This window comes from Mustela nivalis (genome assembly GCF_964662115.1).
Source record: "Mustela nivalis genome assembly, chromosome: 6".
NCBI lineage: Eukaryota > Metazoa > Chordata > Mammalia > Carnivora > Mustelidae > Mustela > Mustela nivalis.
This window is the reverse complement of record NC_139025.1, coordinates 145,184,533-145,195,492: the sequence shown is the minus strand read 5'-3', so window position 1 is coordinate 145,195,492 and position 10,960 is coordinate 145,184,533.

Here is a 10,960-nt window from a genome sequence, read left to right as displayed (position 1 = left end):
GCTCTAAAGGAAAATCTGTTCGAGGCCTTTCTCGAAGGGTGGCTTGGCATCTCCTGGTGCGGCCAGCACTCCTCCTCCCGCACTCCTTTCTGTGTAAACACGTCACTCTCTTCTGTGTCTCTGCAGTCACATACTCTTCTGTCTTCTGCTTACGGGGATAGATACAAAGACAAGGAGGCTCCACCTTGACAATCTCAAATCTCCCCATCCCGAGATCCTTAACTTAGTCACATCTGCAAGGGCTTAGGGTTTTGTTTTCCAGATGAGGTCACATTCCAGGGATTAGAATGAGGGGTGTGGGGGGCGACATTATTTAGGACGCCACACACCCAAACCCCGGTAGCTTAAACTGAGGTACTTTGTAAGCTTCCCATGTGTCTCTCCCGCAGCTGTAAAAACTACTGAGTCGGGCACTTAGTACAGGTCTGTTGAATGAATGAACTCCACTGTGAAAAATCGCCCTCTCCTCCACTGCCTGACTTGGGGGACAGCCCTCAAGGGAGAGAGATCTATCATATTCTACACCTTTAAAAAAATCTAAAAAAAATTTTTTTGGAGTTCCTGACTCCCAAAATACAGTGGGCCACAGACACATCTGATCAGAGATGAGCACGACCCTCTACCCCCTCAGTTCCCTTTGCAATGCAAGTTTCTCCATGGTGGGCAGAGGGCTCCCTGGGCAACTGTCTCCCCTTGCCCAGAAACACTTGTGCAATACTGAGCAAACTCACCCAGGAAAAACTCGTGACTCAGTCCTTGTTTACAATTGGATTTGATTAAGAGAGGATGAGTGTTGAGACATCTTAGCCCGATGCCACAAAGGGACTCCAGAGTCCAGGTGCACTGTCATTCCAGGCAACCTGAGAGGAGCGACCTCCTTCTCTGGTCTGCTCCCAGCAGAGCAGCTGCTGTGAGAATGTAGACTGTGCTGATAAATGTTTAACCGCCGGTTCCCTAGAGGCAGAAGCCTTGGATCTGTAGCTTTGCGTATTGCTGAGATATAAAGAGTCGCTCGTGGCCAATTTCAAGCTGCCAGCGAGGTGTGGCGTTCTCACCAGCCAACACAGGCCCATCGCGCAGCTCCCAGGCACTGACCTACGGAAAAACCAGTCTTCTCCCAGTGAGTATTTGCAGGCCCAGGAGCTGGACCGAGCAACTGATGGAGGATTACTACAGAGTCAATTTCCTATATTCGGGGACCAAATAGTAGTACTAGGAACAAGTGTTTAGAAGAATCACAAATCTTTATGACCCCTACCCAGCACAAGAGTTGTAGGCATGGGGCACCTGGGTGGCTCAGTGGGTTAAAGCCTCTGCCTTCAGCTCTGGTCATGATCCCGGAGTCCTGGAATCGAGCCCTCATCTGGAAAACATCTGCTTAGGCAGGCAGCCTGCTTCCTCCTCTCTCTCTCTCTGCCTGCCTCTGCCTACTTGTGATCTCTCACTATCAAATAAATAAATATAAATCTTAAAAAAAAATTTTAAAGTTGTAGGCATGAAACACATCTTTCTCTTCTGCCATCAAACTATTTCTCCCATCTCTCTCTCTCTTTTTTAAGGATTTATCCAACAGTGACTCGGCCAAACACTGTCTCGAGTGCACTACACTCCTTGACTCAATGTACCCTCATAAGAAGCCCAGGAAGCAAGCACTTTAAGATCTCTTTTTTTCAGCATATGAGTAAACGGAAGCACTAGGAGGTTAAGTCAACATGCCTAAAGTCACACAAACCTGAATTGCCTTTGCAATTCCCAATAAAGAGGAGAAGAGCATGGTGGGTGGCTTGGCATCTGCCTTCTGTTGCGGTTTTGATCCTGGGGTCCAGAGATAGAGCCCCATCAGTAGGGTTCTCTGCTCAGTGGGGAGTCGGCTTCTCCCTCTCCTTACTCGTCCTCTCTCTCAAATAGATGAGTGGAATCTTAAAAAAAAAGAAAAGAAAAGAAGAAATGATAGTCTCCCAACCCAGGAATTCACGTCTTAGATAAAGATCTTTGCAAAAATAAGGAGCAGTATCTATCCATATTTAATTGTAAATTGAACCTGATAGACATATAAATGTAACCAATAAAAACTTGCACGATGATCAGTCTTGGGAATAACAACACTTAATCTTTCCACATTCATCTTCACTAAAAAGGCTCAACTGTCTTTGCAATTATCAATTAATTACACGCCAATATTCCCCAGAGGCTAGACAGTACATTTATGGTCTGTTTTATAGTCATTTTATTGCTGTTATTAGCAATGAAAATAAGAACAATGTTATACACCATACAATGTATCACGCAGACACCAGAATTAGACATGGTCATTGTTTCAGGGTTTAAAACAGAAACTAAATTCCCAAGAAATAACTATTTCACTATTAATCACAATACCTCAAATTCACAGAGCATTTTAAGTTTTTTATGGGTACACAATAGAGCACGTGGAATATAATCTGCAGCCAGCCAAACCTGAATTCAAATCCCGGTTTCTGCTCTTAATACTGTTCTGAGTATAATTTTTAATCGTTTGATTTTATTTGGAGTCAGTCCGATTCATTTGCTTGATATTCACACATCACAAAGATTTACGGAAAAATGTTCCCAACTCAGCCACCCCCACACCCTGTACCTACCTCCTTTTCTTGGAGGTTAAAAAAAAAAAAGTTAAATTTTTTATATCCTTCCAGTGATATTTTATGCATACAGGATACAACCAAAAAAGATACATAATCTTGTACCATTTTATACCAACGTTAGCATTCTACCGTCATGGAAATTCTGCTCTAGTTTCCTCTCCTGTAAAAGGGCGGTGGGGAAGATTACGTAAGAGAATCGCAAAAATACCTAGTCACAGTGCGGGAACAGGGGGTAGCCCTCAGGAAAGAGCGTGCGAGTTCAGGGGTCTCTGGCGAGCCTCACAGCCACCCAGTGCTTGTTAATCACTTCCTGACTCCTGTCTCTTCCCAAGTTCCCAATTTGGAAAGCCTGACGAAGACCCCATAATCTGCATCCCAACCAGCTCCTAATGCTGCAGGAGCTGCGGGTAGAGGGTCCCCTGGGAACCGCAGAGCGGGAACTTCGATGCCCACGATTGCAACTTGCAGGTCCCGCCGCCGGAGCAAGTCACTCTCTGAACCGGTTTTCTTTGATAAACGAACAACTCCCATCGCAAAGGCTGCTGTGCAGGTTAGGAAAGATGCAGCAAATGCTCGGCCTCGGTCGTGGCACGCTCCAGAGACGAAGCGCGGAAGAGACTGGGGGCAGCCAGAAGGGCGGGGATCCCCCAAGACAACCGAGCCAGCGCGCCCACCCCGGGGACCAGTAGGGTCGAGGGCAAGCACATCTGAACACAGAGGTGGGGGCTCCTGCTTCAAAGACCTCGTACACCGAGCACCAAGCACCGCGCACCGAAACCCAACCACGGAACTGCACGGCGCTTACTGTTGAAACTGCGTGCAAGCATGCGAGTGACCCGGGTTGAACCCAAGAGCCACGTGAGCGCACGGGACCCAGGCCCCGCCCACACGCTCTCCGCCGCGCTCCGAAGTGGCTGCGCGCGGACGTGCGACCGCCAAGGGAAGAAATGGCGGCCGGGGCGGGCGGGTCCGGGCGCGAACGGCCACCAGGGGGCAGTCGCGCGTCTGCGGGCCGCGGCCGGCTGGAACCGGTCTGGCCGGAAGTGGGGGGCGGTGCCTTGGCTTCCGCAGGGGCGCGCCACGTGCGCGGCCGGGAAGGACTGGAGAAAACAACAAAATGGCGGCGGTTGGGGGCGGGGTCAGCTGGTGCCTTCGAGTCCGCGGGTGCCATCAAGGGCGGCGGCATTCGCAGGGCTCGGCTAGTGTGTGGAATGGGGTGCGGGATACGGCATAGGCTGAACCTGCTTGTCCGGCGCCTCCCGGTCAATGCGCTAGGACGCGAACAGCCGCACTGGCCTGTGGAGCCACCGCCCTAGGCGTCCCCGAGGCTCACTGCGGCGCGTCCCATGGAGCCGGCCGGCCTGCTTCCCAGGCATTGTCCTGGGTTTTTGGTTTGGGTTTTTGTTTTTTTTTTGCTTTGGGGGTCGTTGGGGGATTTTTTTGTCCCTGTGTTTTCAGCTCCCTGCGAACGAGGACAGCAGATAAGCTCTCCTCAGGGCGTTTCCTCCACTGAGGGAGCGGTTAGGGGCGGCGGGGAGAGCCCGGCGAGTCCTAGTTGGCTCGAAACGCAGTCCCCCGTGTTTGCGGCAGTGTTCCTGACCCGTTTCCTGCCTTTGTTCAGACTTCGAACTGCATCCCTCTTGATGGGGGGGGGGGGGATCCTCCCCGCCCTGTCCCAAGTGTCGCTGGAATGCGTGTGACCTGTTGGTGCGTGGGAGCTGCCCGGGGCCGCCATGGTGGGGCGGACGCCTTGTTCCCTATCGGCCACCTCGGTCGTGTTTTCAGAAAGAGAAATGTAGATGTCGGTGGTTCTGTGTCACAGAATGCAAGGGGAAAAAAGAAAAGGCAAAGTCGCCAGGTGTTCGGGCTTTTACACAAAGGCCTGCAGCTTCCCCTCCTGGTGCTCGGATCTGCACCTGCAGAACCGACGCTTTCAGTCTCGACCGGACGGTCGCCCCGGCTCGATCTGCCTCACTCACCGTTTCATTTCACATGAGGTGGAGATGCAGAAGGGCCAGTGCGGGTAAAAATAGTGAACACGAGCCATGCTGCCTGGGATGGTATATTTAGAATAAAGGCGACGTTTGTCCTTGGTTTTATTTATAAATCTGTCGTCGCCCTTGCGTTTCAGATGCTCTCGTTCCTGGTACTTTGTGGGGTCATGTAGCAAGTCTGGAAGGACGACGTGACTGTTGGGGGGGGGCGGTGTCTTTAAATAAAACTCCCAAAGTTTGGGGATGTTGAATTCGTAAAAATTTCTTCATGTGGTAAGGGCCCCGAATGAGGGCCCGCTACAGTGACAAAGCCCAGGAAAGACATTATTTTGTTTACAAAGGAGCCCTGAGGTTTCCTCTGTCTGGTAGGCGATTTCACACTAGTGCTGTGATCAAAACTGCGTCGCTTTTAAGTGAAAGGCTAGAAACGGTAGAGCGTGGTCAAGAGGGGAAGAGAATGGGCAGGGTTTTTATTTTAGGGATTAAATGCAGATTTTTGACCCAAGCGTAGGTTTCAGAGAATTTTCCCTTTCAGCCACTCATTTTTGTATCCATGCCTTCCAAGATTTCACTGCCCACTCGGCCATCATGGGGGGCAGGGGGCGGTGCTGGACTGTTTCCAAAGGATCCTTTAACCTGGAGGGGTAAGGACGCACCCCCTCTCTCAGGCCTGGGAAGAGATGGCAGCTTCCTTAATAACATGTCGTCAAAGGGAGCCTGCCCCCTTTAGTCTCTATATTCATGAGTGATTGCCCCCTTTTTTGTCTCCTGTGTACACGATTCAGATTTTGGGCAGCTTTTTCTGCAGATACCACTGAGCACAAGAATTAGTATATCCTCAGGCCTTAAGTTCTTTGCCTCCAAGAATTTCATTAACACTGCCTTCCTGTTAAAAAAGGAGAAAATGTACTTTAATTTTAGAATAAAATATCATTGAAGCAAATTTGGCTTTTGAAAAACTGGGAGGCAGAAGAAAATTTAAAGAATCTGTATTCCAATAATGTACAGGTACTTGTCCTTCTAAGCATATACTTAAGTTTGTTTGGGGGACTTTATGTTGTGTGTACAATTTAGTAGCTTCCCAGAACGCCACTACCAAGGAAGAGCCACTGTTAAGCAAATTGTATTTTTCTCAAAGTAACACCGTACCTCATTTTGTAACCCATGCTTTGTATTTAGCCATGTATAATGTACATTTTCTTATGTCAGATAAGAACGTTAATGGTTTTTAGAGCCTGCATGATATTCTATCAGATGAGTTAACCATTAACTATTTTCTTACCGTTGAACACCAAGTTCGTTTGCCAATTTTTGCCCTTGTAAGTAATATTGACATGAATACTTATGCGTAAAAGCTTTTTAAGATTTTGTAAAATAAAGTTTACAATGAATCTGAAGTTTTTACAGTTTGTGGGTACATGTTTGACTCCCCAAGTTCATGGCGTTCCATCTTAAACGTTCTCATGACCATGCCTCAGCAGGCCACTTGGGGTCAAATCCCACCTCCTGTACCTCTTTGCTCGCCTCTAAATTTATTTCAGTTATAAAGCATTTATTCTTGGTGCCTTGCTTTTGATATGGAGGTGTGTTTAATAACTGGACTAGAACGTTTAAGTTAAACATTTAAAAGGAGTCCTTTCGCTGTCAACCCTGTTAGAAACACAGAAACCTCTTTTCTTTGTAACTACTTCATTTCTATGTATAGATGTGTCACAAAAGAAATTCATTGTTGAAGTTCTTTGAGGTGTGAGGCAAATATTTCGACTTTGTAATTCTCATTGTAAAATAAATGAACTAAGGGACTATGGGCTCTTTCAGCTTAAAGGCCTCTAACCATCATGTATCATCATTTTATTAGTTATTTCCAATTGTTTTGTTGTGGATATGTTGCTAGACCTTTATCCACAGGGACAGGAAAAACAGCTCTGTTAGGCACAGTAGTTACAAGGTTTTTCTAGATCAGTGTAAGGATACTTAGATACTCCCTACCAAGAAACATTCTGGGTAGTCTCTTCTTCGAAAATTAAACTGTTTGCTACACTCATTTTTCTCTCTCAAAATCATTTAGGGAATGCGGTGAAGTAAAAAGGGGTAAGACAAATGTATGAATAATGGATATGCATCAGTCAGCAGCCTTTCCATGATCATCTCAAAATTACCTCAGAGACTGCGAACTCTTTCCTGGGGCAATATCCTTTCTAATCACCCCTATCCTTTAAACAGCCTTAGTCTCTTTTTAAATGAAGTCCTAATTGCTAAGCTTGGAATAAGATCCATCCCACTACAAGAGAGAGCACAGTTTGTTAAGAATGTTTATTCAAACAGATTTGGGACTCAAAGAGCTACCATAGATGGTAATCATTATTCTAGAAGTCTCCCTTTTGGTGACAGTACCCCAGTGCAGAGGTTTATCTCTGGGACTATAATTTTTTTTTTAAGATTTTTTTTTTTTTTTAATTTATTTGACAGATCACAAGTAGGCAGAGAGGCAGGCAGAGAGAGAGAGGAGGAGGATGCGGGCTCCCTGCTGAGCAGAGAGCCCCGATGTGAGGCCCAATCCCAGGACCCTGGGATCATGACCTGAGCCGAAGGCAGGGGCTTTAACCACTGAGCCACCCAGGCACCCCTGGGACTATCATTTTTGAGACCAGCTACGTAACAGTCTGATTCCACAATAAACATGCAAAGATTTTTTTTTTTTTTTTTAAGTTATATCAGCGCTGTGTATCTGAGATTAAAACCTGTTATTAGGGGCACCTGGGTGGCTCAGTCATTAAGCGTCTGCCTTTGGTTCAGGTCATGATCCCAGGGTCCTAGGATCGAGCCCCACTTCGGACTCCCTGCTCAGAGGGAACCCTGTTTCTCCCTCTCCACTCCCCCTGCTTGTTGTGTTCCTGCTCTCGCTCTCTATTTCAAATAAATAAATTGAAATCTTTAAAAAATATATAACCTGTTATTAAAGATTCATTCAGTGTAATCCTTTCAAAATCAGCTCTAGATTTTTCTTGTTTTATCATTTGGTTTCATAGATGATACCCAAGATAGCAAATAGATGAATATTTTACATGTTAGTTCTTTTAAGGGACAAATGACTTTGACCAGCTTTGGGGAGCTATATAGCTCTTAGAAACTTGTCTCCTTGGAGCTGAAGTTTAAAATCAGCTACTGATATAAATGAAGAAGGGGGGTGGGAGGAGGAAGAAGGAGAGAAGCAGAAAAATATATTTTTTAGATACTTAAAAAGTATTTAATATTCTTTAATCTTGAAAACATCAGGTTTCCACTCTCAGGTGCAGTTGTGGCCAGCAGTGAAAGGCAGAGGTCTCATCTTCTTGCCCCTTGAGTCAGCCCTGCCAGAAATAACAGAAGGAATCCAGGTTGTCTCATGTCCTAGACTTTAGGCCCCAGAGTCTACACTGCAAGTTGTGGGCACATTCCAGCTGGGGCTCTGGTGACCAATGCATCATTATCTTCTAGTCTCCCCCAAATCTCCTTCTGTCCCCCATATCTAACAGCCCTAAAGTTCTCATTCTTTCAGGATTCTATGGAGCCGTGGTTAACAATCAGGGCTTAGGAGTCAGAGAAAGCTGGAGTTGGGTTCTACTTCTGTGATCTACAAACTGTGACCTTGGGCAGGGTAACATGTCTGGGCCTCAGCTTCCTTCCCTGTAAACCAGAACTATTTATTTCTTTGTTACAAGAATTAAATCAAACATAGTGCTTAGCATAGTGCCTGGCATAAATAAGCTCTCAATCAGAAGAATTGTTTATTAATCCCTCTACTTCTTTAATCCCTCCTCTACCGGCACTCAGTTCCTCCTTCTCCTTTGGCCAGTGGCTTACTGACTGATCTACAGCCGTCCTGCCTGGTGCCCTGAGAAGCTTGCTGTTCCTTGTATCAATCTTCTTTTTAAACACACCTTTAGCTCTTTTAATCTGCCTGGCAAACTCCTACTCATTCATCAAAACTCAAACCTCAATATCCTGATGATGAAAGTATAAACTGATGTAACTCCTTTGAAGGGAAATTTTTACAAAAACTAACTACATGCACCAACTTGTGGATCCAGGAATTTTGTTTCCAGGAATGTACCCTATATATAGCCATCCTCACACATGGGGCAAAAAGGGAATGTATATGCAAATACTATTTGTAATAGCAAAAGATTGTAAATCCCTACATGTCCAATAGAGCTCTAGTATCGAAATTTTAATTTATCCCTATTAGGAAATACTGTGGGGCTATTAAAAAGAAGTAAATAGCTCTACAAGTACTGATTTCCAAAATATATTGTTACATGAAAAAAAATGGCACATAAAAGTTGAGTAGAAGACACACATTTGTCCAAAGACACATCTGTCCAAAAGAAAGTGGGCAGATGGGTTATTTATATTATATTTATATTGATGAAATTGTAGTAGTTGCCTCTGATGGGCCCTCAAGCATCTGAGTGAGGAAAGAGTTCCTTTTCACTGTCTACTTTTTTGTTCTATTGAAATGACTAATCACTTGTATAAAACATTAAATTTCTTTAAATTAAAAAAAAAACAACCCACCTTAATTCCAGAATCTTTTCTTTTGGAAAACCTTGGCTGGCCCTCTCCCTTCATTTCCAGCCAATCTCTCCCTCCTTCATACTTCTCAGTTGCCCTTGTGTTTCTAATGTAATTCACCTCATTATATTGTATGTAACTGTCTACAAGACTGGTTTCCTTAGAAAACCAAGAGCATCTAAGAAGCTGATATTGTATTCATTTTTTTAAAAAGATTTAATTTATTTATTTATTTCAGAGAGAGAGAAAGCTCAAGCGAAGGTAGAGGGAAAAGCAGACTCTGCAGAGTGCAGAGCCTGATGTGGAACTCAGTCTCAGAACCCTGAGATCATGGCCTGAGCTAAAACCAAGAGTGGGATGCTTAGCCAAATGAGCCAGCCAGCACCCCAATATTGTATTCATTTTTATGTTCCAAGGATCCAGTCCCAGATGATACACATACACTTTTTTTTTTTTTCTTTTGAAGGAATGAATTGAAAAGGTCTAGAATGGGTCTCTCCCACAACTGCCCTGATCCTATTCTGGTTACCCTAAGGAGAGTGTGGGTTTTTACAGATTCACCTTAATAATCCGGCCCCACCCTATATTATCAGTCATTCTAAGCAAACCCTCTTGTAGCTCCAATTACATCTAACTTTTCACTGTTTTTGTAATTGTTGTTGGCTTGTGCTGTTATGTTTGATTTTTTAAAAATCCACAGTCTCTTCAAACGCCTTGTCTTTGAGCGTGCAGTATCCTCTACTAAGGTCCTTTCCCCGTGTTGGCCACTCAGTCTCCTGACATTCAAAGTAATTTCCTCTTTGCATTGGTGGTGTAGTGGTTAGGGTAGCCACCTTCCAAAGGCACTTCCCCTTTAAAGCCTTCCTGTTTTTACCCTGCCTTTGTCAGATAAACTTGACGTTCCCATGGCTCTTTGATCAAATTTGTGATCACTAGTCATTTATTGCAATTATCATTTCACCTGTTAGTTCACCTGACAAAAATAAGGATTCCTGGAATTTATGCCTGACACATAGCAGGCATTCAATAAATAATTGTTGCATGAATGGACAAATGAACAAGGTAATAGTAAGTGCTCTTTATATTTTGATGGGCTGCATGTGATAGCCATCTGTTTATTTATTTAGGGCAGCATAGCTGAACGCTTGAGTGCGTCACATCCAAACCTCAGCCTGGCCTCTTGAACTGGGAGCTCTCGGTAGTGGTTACCACCCTAATGCAGGTGGAGAAACCTGATTAAATGTGTCCTTTTTAAGTCCCTTAAAGCAAGACTGACAGATTTAACAAATACAAATACATGTTGCCTAGTTAAATTTGAATTTCCAATAACCAACATTATTTTTAGTGTAGTTACGCCTCAACTATTGCTTTTACTTAAAAAAAATTCATTGTTTATCAGAAATTCAAATTTGGCTGCATGCTCTGTGTTGTATCTGGCAACCCTACCACAAAGGCTGAATTCCCAAACCCTATCTTCCTGTGTTCAGACCCAGTTAATTCTTAGAGAATTTTACAATCTATGCAGTTTTATCATCTTCATGAAATAAATAACCCAAATCTCCCAATTCAGTTCAGTAGAATTTTTTTACACATTAAAAAATTTTGCTTCCTCCCCAAACTCCTTTATTATATTTTTGCCATCAGAGTTAGCTTCTAATTTACAGTATAGTCTTAACCACTTAATAGCAGATAGATTGAATCTGCGAGGGAAAATCCATGTGACTCCTCCCATTTGAATCTTCTGGATATTTTCTTTCAGTGTCTGGTGTCTACGGTATGTCTTATGTA